A 15,791-nucleotide genomic window follows, 5' to 3' on the forward strand; every position below is an offset into this window, starting at 1 on the left:
CTTCACTCTACTCCAGAAAAAGATGATGACAAAAATTTAAAGAGTAAGTTACCTAACAATTTCTGTGCAGGTGAATCTTCCACTGGTAATTATGATTTGCAGAAGCAGCATATCCCTCTTCCATTCCCTCCAAGAGCAGTTCCCAACAAAAAAATGGAAGAGGCAGAGAAGGAGATCTTGGAAACATTTAGAAAAGTAGAGGTAAACATACCTTTACTGGATGCAATAAAGCAAATTCCAAGATATGTTAAATTCTTGAAGGAGTTGTGCACTAATAAGCGGAAGCTTAAAGGAAGTGAAAGAATTAGCATGGGCAGAAATGTCTCTACATTGATTGGTAAATCTGTCCCCCAAATCCCTAAAAAATGTAAAGATCCAGGTACATTCAACGTACCTTGTATTATAGGGAATAGTATGTTTGACAATGGCATGCTAGATTTAGGAGCTTCTGTTGTTAGTGTTATGCCTCTGTCTATTTTTAATTCTCTATCTCTAGTTCCTTTGCAGTCAACTGATGTGGTAATTCATTTAGCTAATAGAAGTGTTGCCTATCCTATTGGTTTCATAGAGGAAGTCTTATTTAGAGTTGGTGAACTAATTTTCCCTGTTGATTTTTATATTTTGAATATGGAGGAGGGATTTTCTCAAGGATCAGTTCCCATCATTCTAGGCAGACCCTTTATGAAAACTGCTAGAACTAAGATAGATGTATATGCAGGCACACTATCTATGGAGTTTGGTGATATAACTGTTCATTTTAATATTCTTGATGCTATGAAACACCCATCTGAAGATCTTTCTGTATTTCGTGCTGAAATAATTGACCATGTTGTTGATGAATACATGAATGATCTTTATTCTAATCTGCATGCCTGTCACTCTTCATGCATTGAGTCTGAAATTGTACTTGATCATATGTCTGAATTTAATGCTAAGAGTGAATCTAAAATTGATATTGATTACATGTATAGTGATGTTTTACCTCTTGAGATTGATTTTATAGAGTCAGATAGAACTAACCATGTTTCAGGAAGTACACATACCTCTGACTTTCTTTATGAGGTACAGGCTGAGAAACCATCTCTTTCTTCCACTATCCAGCCGGCCACACCAAAATTGAAACCTCTGCAATCAAATTTAAAACATGCTTACTTGGATGATAGCAAAAGTTTTCCAGTAATTATATCTGCCTCCCTTGCTGATGAGCAAGAGGAGAAGCTGTTATATGTCCTCAAGAAGCATAAGAAGGCTATAGGCTGGACCCTGGCGGACATTCCTGGTATTAGCCCATCCACATGTATGCATCGAATAAATTGAGAGGATGGGGCTAAACCAGTAAGACAGCCACAGAGAAGACTCAACCCGATGATTCTTGATGTAGTGAAGAAGGAGATAACCAAGCTTTTGCAAGCTGGAATCATTTATCCTATCTCCGACAGCCAATGGGTGAGTCTCGTCCAGGTAGTCCCGAAGAAAACCAGCCTCACCGTGATAAGAAATGAGAAGGAGGAGTTGATTCCTACTCGGGTGCAGAACAGTTGGAGAGTCTGCATCGACTATAGGAGGTTGAACCAAGTTACCAAAAAGGACCATTTTCCCCTGCCATTCATTGACCAGATGCTTGAACGCCTGGCAGGTAAATCTCACTACTGTTTCCTTGATGGTTTTTCTGGTTATATGCAAATCACTATTACTCTTGAGGATCAGGAAAAAACCACATTCACCTGCCCCTTTGGCCTGTGCAATGCCCCTGGTACCTTCCAGCAGTGCATGATCAGTATTTTTCAGTGATTTTTTAGAAAATTGCATAGAGGTGTTTATGGATGATTTCACTGTATATGGATCCTCTTTTGATGTTTGTTTGGATAGTCTAGAAAAGGTTTTGAATAGATGCATTGAAACTAACCTTGTTCTAAATTTTGAAAAATGTCATTTTATGGTTGAGCAAGGTATAGTTTTAGGCCACATTATTTCCAATAAGGGCATTGAAGTAGATCCAGCAAAATTTTTTGTTATATCACAATTGCCTTACCCCTCTTGTGTGCGAGAGGTGCGATCTTTTCTTGGTCATGCAGGATTCTATAGGCGCTTTATAAGAGATTTTAGCAAAGTAGCCCTTCCACTATCCAACTTGTTGCAAAAGGAGGTGGAGTTTGACTTTAATGATAAATGCAAAGAGGCTTTTGATTGCCTCAAAAGAGCATTGACTACCACCCCTATCATCCAGGCACCTGACTGGATAGCCCCTTTTGAGCTTATGTCTGATGCATCAAATTATGCATTAGGGGCTGTCCTTGCTCAGAAAATTGATAAATTGCCTAGGGTGATATATTATGCTTCTAGGACTTTAGATGCTGCCCAAGCGAATTATACTACTACTGAGAAAGAGCTACTAGCCATAGTTTTTGCTCTTGAAAAATTTTGTTCTTATTTTCTTGGTACTCGCATTATTGTTTACACTGACCATGCAGCTCTAAAGTACTTGTTGAAGAAGGTTGATTCGAAGCCTAGATTGATCCGATGGATGCTCTGGCTCCAAGAGTTTGACTTGGAGATCCGTGATAGGAGCGGAGCACAAAATTTAGTTGCTGATCATTTGAGTCGGATCGAACATGTGTCTGATGAGGACTCACCCATTCGAGATGATTTCCCGGATGATCATTTGTATATATTGTATAGTATTTCTGATTCTTCTTCTACTCCCTAGTTTGCTAACATTGTCAATTATTTAGTTGCTTCTGTTTTTCCTCCCTTAGCATCTAAAGCTCAAAAAGATAAAATTAAAAGTGATGCTAAGCATTTTATTTGGGATGACCCCTACTTGTGGAAATTGTGCAGTGATCAGGTCATTAGACGATGTATTCCAGATCATGAGACTGACTCAGTCCTGCGGTTCTGTCATTCTTCCGCACCAGGAGGTCATCTGGGTGTTCGAAGGACAGCTCATAAAGTGCTTGATTGTGGCTTTTATTGGCCCACCATCTTTAAAGATGCGTGGAAGATTTGTAGCACTTATGAGCAGTGTCAGAGAGCAGGAAGTGCACTTACATGGCAACAACAAATGCCTCAGCAACCTATGCTATTCTGTGAGGTGTTTGATGTTTGGGGCATAGATTTCATGGGCCCTTTTCCTGTCTCTTTTGGTTATGTTTACATTCTCCTTGCAGTTGATTATGTTTCTAAATGGGTGGAAGCCAAGCCCATTAGAACTAATGATGCTAAGGTTGTTGCAGATTTTGTCAGATCTAATCTGTTTTGCAGGTTTGGAGTACCTAAAGCAATCTTTAGTGATCAAGGAACCCATTTTTGCAACAAATCAATGCATGCCTTGCTTAAAAAGTACGTGGTTGTACACAGAGTATCCACACCATACCACCCCCAAACCAATGAACAGACAAAAATTTCTAACAGGGAGATCAAGAGAATTTTAGAGAAGATTGTGCAGCCAAGCAGGAAAGATTAGAGTACCAGGCTTGATGATGCTCTTTGGGCACATCGGACTGCCTACAAAGCACCCATAGGAATGTCTCCTTATCGGGTTGTCTTTGGAAAGACATGTCATCTTCCAGTGGAGATTGAGCACAAAGCATACTGGGCAGTGAAGACCTGCAACTTCTCTATGGATCAAGCTGGTGAGGAAAGAATGTTGCAACTGAGTGAGTTAGATGAGATCTGCCTAGAAGCCTACGAGAATGCCAAGTTCTACAAAGAAAAGACCAAGAAGTTTCATGATAATTAAGAAGGACTTCATGGTTGGGCAAAAAGTGTTATTGTATAATTCTAGGCTTGGGCTCATGAGTGGTAAGTTGAGGTCTAAGTGGATTGGTCTTTTTTTTGTTACTAATGTTTTTCCTTATGGTACAGTTGAGATCAAAAGCGACACCACAAACAAGAGCTTCAAGGTCAACAAACACCGACTTAAGCCATTCCTCACAAACCCTTCTTTAGTGGACATAGTGGTGGAAGAGACTTCCTTAGAAGATGAAAGGCTGGCTTCTTTAAATGAAACCGAGTGGGCTAAGATTCAAAGGAGGGTTGTGAGCATGATTCGGTTAGTCCTTGCTCCCGAGATAAAACACAACATGTTGAAGGAGAAAACACCAAAGGCATTGTAGGAGAAGCTCAAGGATATCTATGCGTCAAAGTTGTTAACCAATCACCTTTGTTTGAAGATGGAGTTATATCAACTCCAAATGGAGATGGGAGGAGATCTTCATGACCACATCAACAAGTTCAATAAGCTAGTAAGTCAATTGTTGAATGCAAATGATAAACTCTCTCATGAGGAGTAGGCATTGTTGTTGTTGGCCTCACTACCAAGGTCCTTCAAAGAGCTGGTTCAAACGTTGCTTGTAGGAAGATCAATTTTAAATTTGGATGAGGTGATTGTCGCTCTTAGAGAATGAGAGAATCATGAGAACTAAAAATGTTGTTGATGATGGACACAATGCAATAGTTGTGGTGGAGTATGAGCAAGGAAGGAATCATTCAAGGAGACATGATGGGCCAAGAGGAAGATCAAAACCACAATCGCATCCACAATGAGATATGAGTAACATACAATGTTACTATTGCAGTGAGAATGGTCATGTGTGAAGTGCAAACAAATGAAGGAGGACTTGAGGAAATTAAGAGATAAGAACAAAGATGGTGCCAAATCCCAAGCTAATGTAGTAAAAAGTGTTGAAGATGATGTGTTTTTGGCAACGAATGATGAGGTTGCTAAAATAAAATAGGTGATGGATTATGCTGCCTCAAAGCACATTCACATAGATCGAGATATGTTTGATACTTTGAAAATTGATGGAGAATTCGATCATTTCAAGTTAAGGAATGGTGGAAAAATGAAGGTTGAAGGCATAGGGAGTGTGAGGTGTTGGATCGAGTGGCCTCAGAATAATTAAGAAGGGGGGGTTGAATTAATTATTCCTAAACCTTTACTAATTAAAAATTACTCTTCTAAGGCTTTTACTAAGTTGTTAACAAAATGAGGAGTAGAAGAGAAAATTAACAGAAAGTAAAAGCGGAAATTAAATGCACAGCGGAAAGTAAAAGAGTAGGGAAGAAGGAAACAAACACACAAGAGTTTTTATACTGGTTCGGCAACAACCCGTGCCTACATCCAGTCCCCAAGCGACCTGCGGTCCTTGAGATTTCTTTCAACCTTGTAAAAATCCTTTTACAAGCAAAGATCCACAAGGGATGTACCCTCCCTTGTTATCTTTGAAACCCTAGTGGATGTACCCTCCACTAGAACTGATCCACAAGAGATGTACCCTCTCTTGTTCTCAGTCAAACCCAAGTAGATGTACCCTCTACTTGTACCATAAAGGATGTACCCTCCAATGTGTTGAGACAAAGATCTCAAGCTGTTAAACCTTTGATACTTTGTGAATGGGGATACAAAAGAATTCTCAGACGGTTAGTCCTTTGAACACTTTTGTATTAGGGAATGGGAAGAATCAAAAGAATTCTCAGACTGTGTCGTTTTGAATTCTTTGACAAGGGAGAAGGGAGACACAAAAGAATTCAGGCGGTTAGTCCTTTGTTCTTTTGGAAAAGGGAGAAGAGAGACACAAAAAGAATTCAGGCGGTTAGTCCTTGGCGAATTCTTTTTGACAAAGGGAGAAGAGAATGAAAAGATGAATAGTATAAGTTTTCAAAGTTTAGAAAACCAGAAAACTTTGGAAAGCTTTTAGTACAAAGAAGAAGAAGAAGTTCAAGGAGATTTAGGGCTTGTAAAAGATTGATTGAATAAGTGTTCAAGATGCTTGAAATGCAAAAGAAAGCCTTGCTTTTATAGACTCTTCATGTCTGGTCAAGACAACCATTTAGAAGAGTTATAACTTTTAGAAAAACTTAAAACCAATTTGAAAAATTCAAAAACTATTTGAAGAGTTACATCTTTTGATTTATTCAGAAACAAACACTGGTAATCGATTACCAAATCAGTGTAATCGATTACACAAGGCTTTTATGTGAAAGGATGTGACTCTTCACATTTGAATTTGAATTTCAACGTTCAAAGGCACTGGTAATCGATTACCAAAATATTGTAATCGATTACAGCTTTTTGAAATTAATTGGAACGTTGTAAATTCAATTTGAAAACTTTTTCAAAACAATTTTGCTACTGGTAATCGATTACCCGAGAGTAAAAACTCTTTGGTAAACATGTTTTCAGAAAAATCATGTGCTACTCAATTTTTTAGAAAAACCTTTTCATACTTATCTTGATTAAGCCTTCTCTTGATTCTTGAATCTTGATCTTGATTCTTGAGATCTTGAACCTTGAATCTTGATTCTTGACTCTAAACTTTCTTCTTGAGTCTTGAATTCTTCTTGATTCTTATCTTGAACTCTTGAATTGTTCTTGATTCACTTGAGTTGTTCTTTGATTGATCTTTGAGCTTTTTGTCATCACGTTTGTCATCATCTTTTGTTATCATCATTGTTATCATCAAAACACCTTTGAATCACCTTTGATTCTCCATGAAGCTTTGCTTACAATCTCCCCCTTTTTGATGATGACAACTTCTGAAATCAAGAAACACATACACATTCTTTTTCCTAGTCGATCACTCACTTAATTCTCCATATTCTCCCCCTTTGTTTTTGAATTTATGCTTCACTTGAAGGGACCATAGAAACGCTTAGCAAGCTTGGAATAGGATGATCCTCTAGTAGAGAGTTGGCGCTGAGGGCGTAGCTTAACCTTAACCCAATCTCCATTCTTAAAACTCACTTCTCGTTGATGAATATCAGCATTGAGCTTCATCCTTTCTTGTGCCTTCAAGAGTTTCCTTCGCAAGCCTGTGAGCATAGCTTCCCTATTGGTTAATATGTCATCCATTGCATCAATCTTCGATGTTCCAGCTAAATACTATGGAATTGTTGGGGGTTTCTTGCAAAAAGTAACTTCAAAAGGTGAAACACCTATACTCGAGTGTTGAGATGTGTTATCAGACCATTCAACCCACATCAAGAATTTACCCCAAGAGGATGGCTTGTTGTGCACGAATGCCAACAAATAATGTTCAATTACTCCATTCAAAACCTGTCTGGCCATCGGATTGGGGATGATAAGTTGAACTCATACATAACTTGGTGCCACTCAACTTGAATAGTTCTTGCTAGAAATGACTAATGAACAAAGGATCACGGTTTGAGACTAAGCTACAAGGCATACCATGCAATTTACCCATAATATCCATATAGGCAGTGTAGTGAGGTTGTAACATGCCCAGGTGTAAGCCTTCGGAGAAGCGATCGACCACGATCAAAATTATGGTCTATCCTTGATATGTAGGGAGCCCCACAATAAAGTCTAGGGATAGGTCCTCCCAAGGAATAGAAGGAATCGGCAATGGGCATAATAAACCTACAGGTTTGTGATCTTCATATTTAGTGTGCTAACAATCAATGCACGTTGCTATAAAGCGTTGAACATCATCACGGATGCTCTTCCAAGTGAAGTTTTCCTTTATCCGAGCCAAGGTCTTCTTAATTCCCATATGACCACTCGTGGGTGTCGTATGGAATTCTTTCAGCAAGGTTCTGATGAAGTGAAGCCCGTTAGGCAACCAAACGCGACCTTTATGTAAAATCAGATTCTAAGCAATGGAACAATCCAGATGAGCAGAAGGGTTATTCTGAATGGCTTGCCAAAATGCACAAAATTTAGGGTTGGAAGATAATTCCCTTTTGAGTTCTTGTAAAAAAGTGAAATGAGGCATGGATAACATGAAACGTGAGCCATGGGTAGCTTCAAGGATTCTCGACAATGCGTCTGCAACCTGGTTTGATTTACCCGAATGATATTGGATTGAGTAGTCATACCCAATCAATCACGCCACATACATCTGCTACACTAGAGTCTGCACAACCTAGGACATAAGTTCTTTGAGGCTACGGTGATCAATGAGGATCACGAAGTAATGACCTAAAAGATATTGTCTCCATTTTTTAACCGTCATCATAATGGCACATAATTCTTGGACAAAGGTTGAAGCATGAAAGAGTTTGGGGTGTAATGGTTTGCTGAAGAACGCGATTGGGTGGCCCTGTTGGGATAATATTGCACCTATTCTTACCCCTGAAGTGTCTATCTCTAATATGAAGGGTTGAGAAAAATTTGGTAGCAATAATGTGGGTGCCTTGCTAACTGCATCCTTCAATTTATCAAAATCTTCTTGAGCTTCTAGAGACCATTCTAACTTCTCCTTTGTCAAAAGATGAGTCAAAGGTGAGGCAATTGTGGCATAGGCTTTAATAAAACGGCGATAGAAGCCCATTAATCCCAAGAAACCCTATAAGGCTCTATGGGAACAAGGAGCAGGCCATTGTTGAATAGCTTGGACCTTGACGGGAACAGACTCTACCCCGCGAGTCGACACCAAGTGACCCAAGTACTCAATCAAAGGCCATTGGAGCTCGATGAAAGCACCAATATGTTAGGCTCACAAAAATAAATCCTTAGAATTTAAGGCTAAGGGAACCTCTAGAAGCAAGGTGAGAACTAGAAATGGTTTTCTTCATGGCCTTTCTTAATTCATATATATATATATATATATATATATATATATATATATATATATATATATATATATATATATATATATTAGATGCAGAATACTAAATGAAAAAAAAAATAACAAACTAGCCGATAAGCATATTCCCTAATCTGTACTAACTAATCCTGCGAGGACAGCATTATCATTCTTCTAACCGAATTGGTTATTGCTTCTTCACACATAATCCACTAAGTGCTTGGCTGGTAAACCCCAGTTAAATGCATTTCCGACGGTTGAGATTTTCGTTGGAAAAACGTCTGTGGAAAATGGATTATCGACAGTTTAAAGCAACCCTTGAAAGTGCATATATAATATACCTAAACCCCTGGTATTTACTACGGGTTATAACCCCCATTAACACTAGTCATAACTCATAGTTTTCAAGGAACTTACCCGTTTTGTTAAGCCCCGTTAATACCAAATTTTATTTTTAAGAAAATCATTTACTATTTAGGATTACTCCTGCCTTATTTTTTTTATTGTTACGATTTAGAACAAAGGGTCTTTGCATTTACATAAGTTATGAACAGCTCTTATTTTGTGAGCTAGTGCTTGGAGCTGAGGTAAATCCAAATTCTAATAAGGTGTTGTGCTAGTAGCATATGTGTATTCTATATTTTGTAAAGGTCACATATGAGTAAAAACTTGGGAACAAATCAATTTTTCTGGGGAATAAAAACAATAGCTAGTGATCAGTAATATCGGAATAAAAACAATAGCTAGTGATCAGTAATATCAGAATCTTCTTCTGCATTTGTCTATTTACCAAATAAAATATTTCCTCCTATCATTTTCATAAGAAACAAGTAGTGATATTCATTATTATTATTATTATTATTATTATTATTATTATTATTATTATTATTATTATTATTATTAACTATTAATCTGATAGTTCCATGTCAAATGAGACCAAGTTGACTAATTAACAATGCCTTGAATTCTTTTTTCTACTACTTCATGTCAAAGTTTAGTCAAAACACAACAGTAGTTCTTATTAGAATTATTATTTTTAAAAGTTTTATGTTTGCCTAAGTTATTGGCTGCTTCTGCTTCTTGTTTCTAACTATCTGTTGATTCACTCTCTCTCTATATTTGCGACTTTTCTTTCATACATTCATCTACTTTTTCATATGATGACTCGTCTTCCATTCATCTGCTTCTTCACATCATACACAACAAGAATCATGAACAATACCAGAGAAAGGGAAAACATGTTTGCCATTGCTAATGTTTGTGGTTACATAGAGTGTTTCTATGAGAATGCCTCAGTTTTTGTGCTTGCCATTAAAAACATGGCACATGTAATCACAAACATTATCAATAGCTTTTCCCTTTTACTGTGTATGATATGAAGAGGTAGTGAATGAAAGAAAGAAGAGTCGAACTTGGATTTCCTATAGCCAGGCTTAACATAGTCTGTCTAGATTTAGTGGCTAAAGTTTTTTCATCTTTTATTTTATTAATTGTTGACAAAAAAAATATTGATGGCTTAGATTAATGACTATGTGACAGCGTGAATGCAAGGAATCCAAATCCGCAAAGAGAGTCAGTCAACAAGTTAGAAAAAGGAAGGAGAAGCAACCAATAACTTAGGGAAGCATAAAAGTTTAAAAAATAATGATAATAATAATAAATGTTGTGTTTTCACAAAACTTTGGCATGAATAAACAAAAAGAACATCCAACAACCAATAGAAGTTGATAAGATAAAACTACCTAGGAAAATTGATAAAATTTTTGCTCATTGTGACCATTATAGATTTCATATTATACTAGTACAACACCTTATTAGAAAATGGATTTGGGTCTAACTCAACTCTAAACGCTATCTCAAAAACTAAGAGTGCATAACTTATATATATATATATATATATATATATATATATATATATATATATATATATATATATATATTATTTTGACTATATTTCTAGTCAACATGAAATCTTCGATCTCCAATACAACCTAAACAATATCTCGAAGAATCTAAGGAGGGAAAAAAATAAATATCTATACTCGTGTGCATTAGGGGAATTACAAAGAAGAATCAAGTAGGCTAGAAAAAAAATGACATACCTAGAAGTTAAACACTAGCATATGTTAAACAATAAGTTAAATCTTTCTACGCTATAATTAGTTGTCGAGTGTTCTGCAGTTAAAAACTTTAAGTTAGAATAAAACCTAGAAACTAATTGGGGAACAAGTTTTCATTCATTTCATAGTTTACATGTCTACCATTTTTATCTCTTTGTATCTATGTGTCTCTCTTACATGAGTGTATTAACATACTTTGCTTAGGTTAATTGGTTTTGGACTTGTGGACAAGTGTTGTCATTACTAAAAATGGAACCTTTTACAGCACACGCTCAACGATGGTTGTCCCAAAACCATCTTTGTTTTGAACGAGGTGGCAGTTTTGTAAATACTGCCCACATTTCAAAGATGGTTTTCACGAAACCGTCTTTCAAACCTCAAAATGACGACGATTTTTAGTAAAATCGTCGTCCTTTTGAAGTATTCAAAGACAATTTTGCAAAAACCGTATTTGAAATTTAGGCAATTTTTATTTGCATCGGCCCTAGCTGTCTCACTCCCACTACCTCTACTTTCTTCTTCCTCCTCCCTTCTCTCATTCCCCACCCACCTTGCTCCCTTCTCCTACGCCCTCCTTTGAGGTCTCCTTGACACTTAACCCGCGTCGACAATGACAACGGCAATGACGGCAACCCTGACCACTTCGAGATGGATGAGTACAAAATGGAGGAGCTCGACAACAAAAAGGACTTTGACATTGAGTACAACCCATTCATGACCGTCGTCCTCGACGATGAAAACATCACCATCATCAAGAGCAAGAGCTTCGTGTCCACGCTGGGCTGGGACTCCAACCCCAATAATGATGTCTATGATTTTAGAGAGGTTCCTAACCCTAATAATACCACGCTTTGAATCCATGCATACCTCTTCTTTCTTTTGTTCAACTTTTCACCATTGAGTTTTGAATCTTTGTTCGTTCATAGATGTATGTTACTCCTTCAGATATAGATGCTTATTCAATTCCCAAGGTTCTTGCTCCAATGCCACAGAAGGTAAGGTTCACTTTATTTGGATAAGTAATTCATTATTACAAAATGCTATATATATATATATATATATATATATATATATATATAGGTTGTGAGACTTACAGATGGCAAATTGGCAATTAAGATGTCAGATTATTATTTCTTGTGTTTTGAAGGTGGAAACTCTTGCTCTAGGAAAACCCTATGTTTTTTAATTTTGATCTCAAATCTGGTCTAAAATTGTGTCAACCTTTAAAGCATTGATGGATTATTAACTCCTGCTAATTAAAGATTTACATAGTAAAAAATGTAATAGAAATTAGTTAGTGGACTCTTAACTGGATTTTCATTATGATCTATGAGAATATATATCATCATCTTTTTGGTTATGCTTTTGGCAGCTATGTTGATAGATTTGTTGCAATCCTTGCAGTGAAACATGACTGTGTGTTTGGTGATGACTTGGATTTAAATGAAATAAGCTATATGTTTGAGGTATTTTGCAGTTCCCCTCCCCCGTACCCTTTTCACTACCTCTCATTCTCACATAAACATTGAGATTGGTAATATTCTTCCAATGATATATCAGGTAATTTATTGTATGGCATGTCATGACAGTTTCTCAACGAGCTTAAACACCCTACTGTGTATTCTCTATCTCCCAGAACCAATGTGACACCAGCCATGACCAAGGATGTCAATGGACTATTCAACGTGTAGAGAATAATAGGAGATGATTGAGATTTATAGGAGGGCGTCCAGGCTCATTTTGATGTAACAAGGTGATTAAGCTGGCTATATTTTTGTTTAAGATTTTTTTATCAGCCTTGCAGTATGTTACAATCATGCTACTTCTCCATATACATTTTGTTATCACCATATTACATAACTTTAGTTAATTTAATTCTAAACCAGGGATTTTTCTATAGTTAATATTGTAGCACCCCATTTTCTTTGAAAAAAATATTAATTAAAAATGGATTTTAATTAAAATAAATGAGTTTTTATTTAAATAAAAATAGAGGTTTGGAATAAATAATAAATACGAGTTTTTAGAAAATAAAAAGAAATTTTTAGAAAATATGAGAGGTTTATTTATTCATTTTTTATTATTTATTTAATAGAGAGAAAATAGTGTTTTTATAATTAATAAAATAAACTAGAAAAAATAGGATAAGAATTAGTCATCAGATTTCTCACTATATAAAGGAACTTTTAAACCCAGAGCAGTTTTACAAAACATTTTCTACATTTTATGTTCCTTTTCTCTAATGCTCAACTAACAGAGCAACCAGAGGAGGAGCTCTAGAGAGCACCGGAGATGTCATCATTGCTAACGGAGAATGCTTGAGCGACTACATCGAGATAAGGAATGAATCACTCATACTTAGGGATTCGAATGAACATGTGTAGGAATTCCTAGAATATCAATTTTTTGGTTGTTTTATGAAATTTAATTTTGTTCTTATGCTTTTAATCACTGTGTTTGGCACACCAATTGATATCCCGATATAAAATTGTAGTGAAATTAACGTGTTCCTGTGTTGAGTGTGAGCCCTAAAAATTAAGCCTTTTTTTTCTAATTAGCATGAATTGGTAGAGTTTCTCTTGTTTGCATAAACCTAGGTAGAATTTTTATTTCTCCTCTTTCCAAATCCTTTTGATTTTTAAATTTACATATATTTTTTTCTTGTCATGATAACTCGATTTCCTGCACTTTATAAAGTGAATGCGTGAAAATTATGCGGCAGTGATTTTTTTTATACTTGATATATTGGTCTTTCAATCTTGTTAATTTCTTTTTCTTCTTTCTAGAATTTCCGACACCGCACTATATTCACGTACATATATTGACACTTTTATTTCACAAGTTTTGTTTTTCTTCAGCATACATGATTTATCATGAAATGCATAGGAGAAGTGGTTATTAGATATTTGAATTGACTAAAGCTTTATTCACATTATGTATTTAGGCATTAGCTAGATTCTCATGGCTTCGTTGGAATATGTTTAATATACTTATATATGTTTTCCATATAAAGCTTTATTCACATTATCTAATGATACATTTGATATTTATTGTAATTATTTTATATTAATATATATATATATATATATATATAAAATATGTTTATTATTTATATATGTTTATCTAATGATACGTTGGTTATTTTTTGTTGTTGTTATTATTATTATATTTAATATTACATGTATTTGTATAGTGATGTGTTATATATATTTGTTACATGTAAATATATTTAAAAGTTTCAAAGTTAGATATATTTTATTATAATAATGCATATTTATCTATTTGTTAAGTATATATTTGTAGTCAGTTAATTGAGATTCATGGGTGCACATCAATGTTTTATACTTACTACTTTGATTTGATTAGTGCGTGTATACCACATAGATTTTATAATGTTACTAATTAATTGACACTCAAGATGTTGTAGTGTTGCTATGACGTGATTATGAAAATTATGTGAGTCGGTGTATAAAATTCATGAAGTGTGATAAATTGTGACATTAGAATCATGAAATTGTGGTTGAGATTGAGTATAAGTGACAAGTTAAGCATGTGTTAATTTGTAAGATGTTAAATTGTGGACATGAGATATGATTATGAATAAATGTGTGGTTAATACTTGATGTGATATTATACAATAACCCAACTGGTGTTCACATTGAGATCATGGGTATTATATAACTTATGAACAGTGTCTACATGCAGGGGTTAAACCAGAATCAGGAAGGTGAGATCCTAATGAATTCTTCGAAGTCTAAACCTTGGGGGTAAATACACTCGGCTTGAGTACTCCTTTAAGCCTACGTTGATCTCATATGGTTGAAACATTCTCGCAAAACAGAGTAACCCTAACTGGTCACCTTATGATTTCACTTAGTGAGAGTGATCTAACATACCCATTGTGTGACGTGTCTTATTATGTACTCCTAAGCACCCTAATATTGTTTTTCATTGACATGGTATCACATTGCATATAGGCTTGAGCCTTAGTATAATTGTTACATAATGCCGATAAATTTTTTATTATGAAATTGGTGAGTGTCGTTACGTCTAAAGTCAAGTGCTTGATTCATGTGTAATGTGATTAGTGATTGAAAAGTAAATTTTAAATGATAACGTGGTGAAGTGACGAGAATTGTATTAAGTTGGACTATGTGATAAATGTTTACTTAATGAAATTTGCTTATGTTTTTGTTTATCCGTATTTTATTTGAAATGTGATAACTCACTCTCGATGTGTGTTTGTGTTTGGGTTGAATGTCATTTTATTTCAGGTGAGTCAGTCTATGATGATGATAATCATGCTGGAGATGGAGAGGCTTAACCTTTCTCAAGGAAATGTTTTGATAGATGTGACATAGGGGCATGAGACTTTTAATTCACTTGTTATAATTCCATGAAAAGTGTAATTTTATGATTTTCGTTGTTAGTTGAATTCTTTTTCATAAACTTGGGCGATCCTGTTTTGAGCCAAGACAATTCGATTTTCTTATTTAGGCTAGTTCTATTTTGATACTTGAGAAGTGAATGTGAATCTTTTACCCTTGAAAATATTTTTATATATTATGTGTTTGATTAAATTTTAATTAGCTCTTCATTTATATTTTATTTATTACATATATGTGTGCAGGATAGAGGATGTCACATTTAGTGGTATCAGAGTAGGTCGAACCTTTCGGCCATGTGTGTTATGAGCTTTTTATGTTTTCTTGTGTACTCTGATGTGTCGTTCTGCTTGTTGTGTGCCTTGTTTTGTTATGTTCAGAGACTTACTCTGTTGTGGTACAATTCTCAAAGTTTTACTTCTTGCCTAACTCAGGAAGTGATGGCTGCGAGAAATGAACGTAAGTGACTTCTTACCGAGGCTCTAACCAACCCGACACAAGTCATATCTAATCAGGGAGGTGGTGGAGGAGCAGCAGTGTACCATGATTTAGATCTCTTTTAGAGGAATGACCCACCTACCTTCAAAGAGGGTCATGATCCTAAGGGTGTTTAGGCTTGGCTGAGGAAGATTGAGAAGATCTTCCGGGTGACGGAGTGTCAAGACCAGCAGAAGGTGTTGTTTGATACTCACATGCTGGCAGATGAGGCGGAGTACTGATGGAAGAACACTCACCCA

This window comes from Glycine soja, chromosome 7 (assembly GCF_004193775.1).
Source record: "Glycine soja cultivar W05 chromosome 7, ASM419377v2, whole genome shotgun sequence".
Classification (NCBI taxonomy): domain Eukaryota; kingdom Viridiplantae; phylum Streptophyta; class Magnoliopsida; order Fabales; family Fabaceae; genus Glycine; species Glycine soja.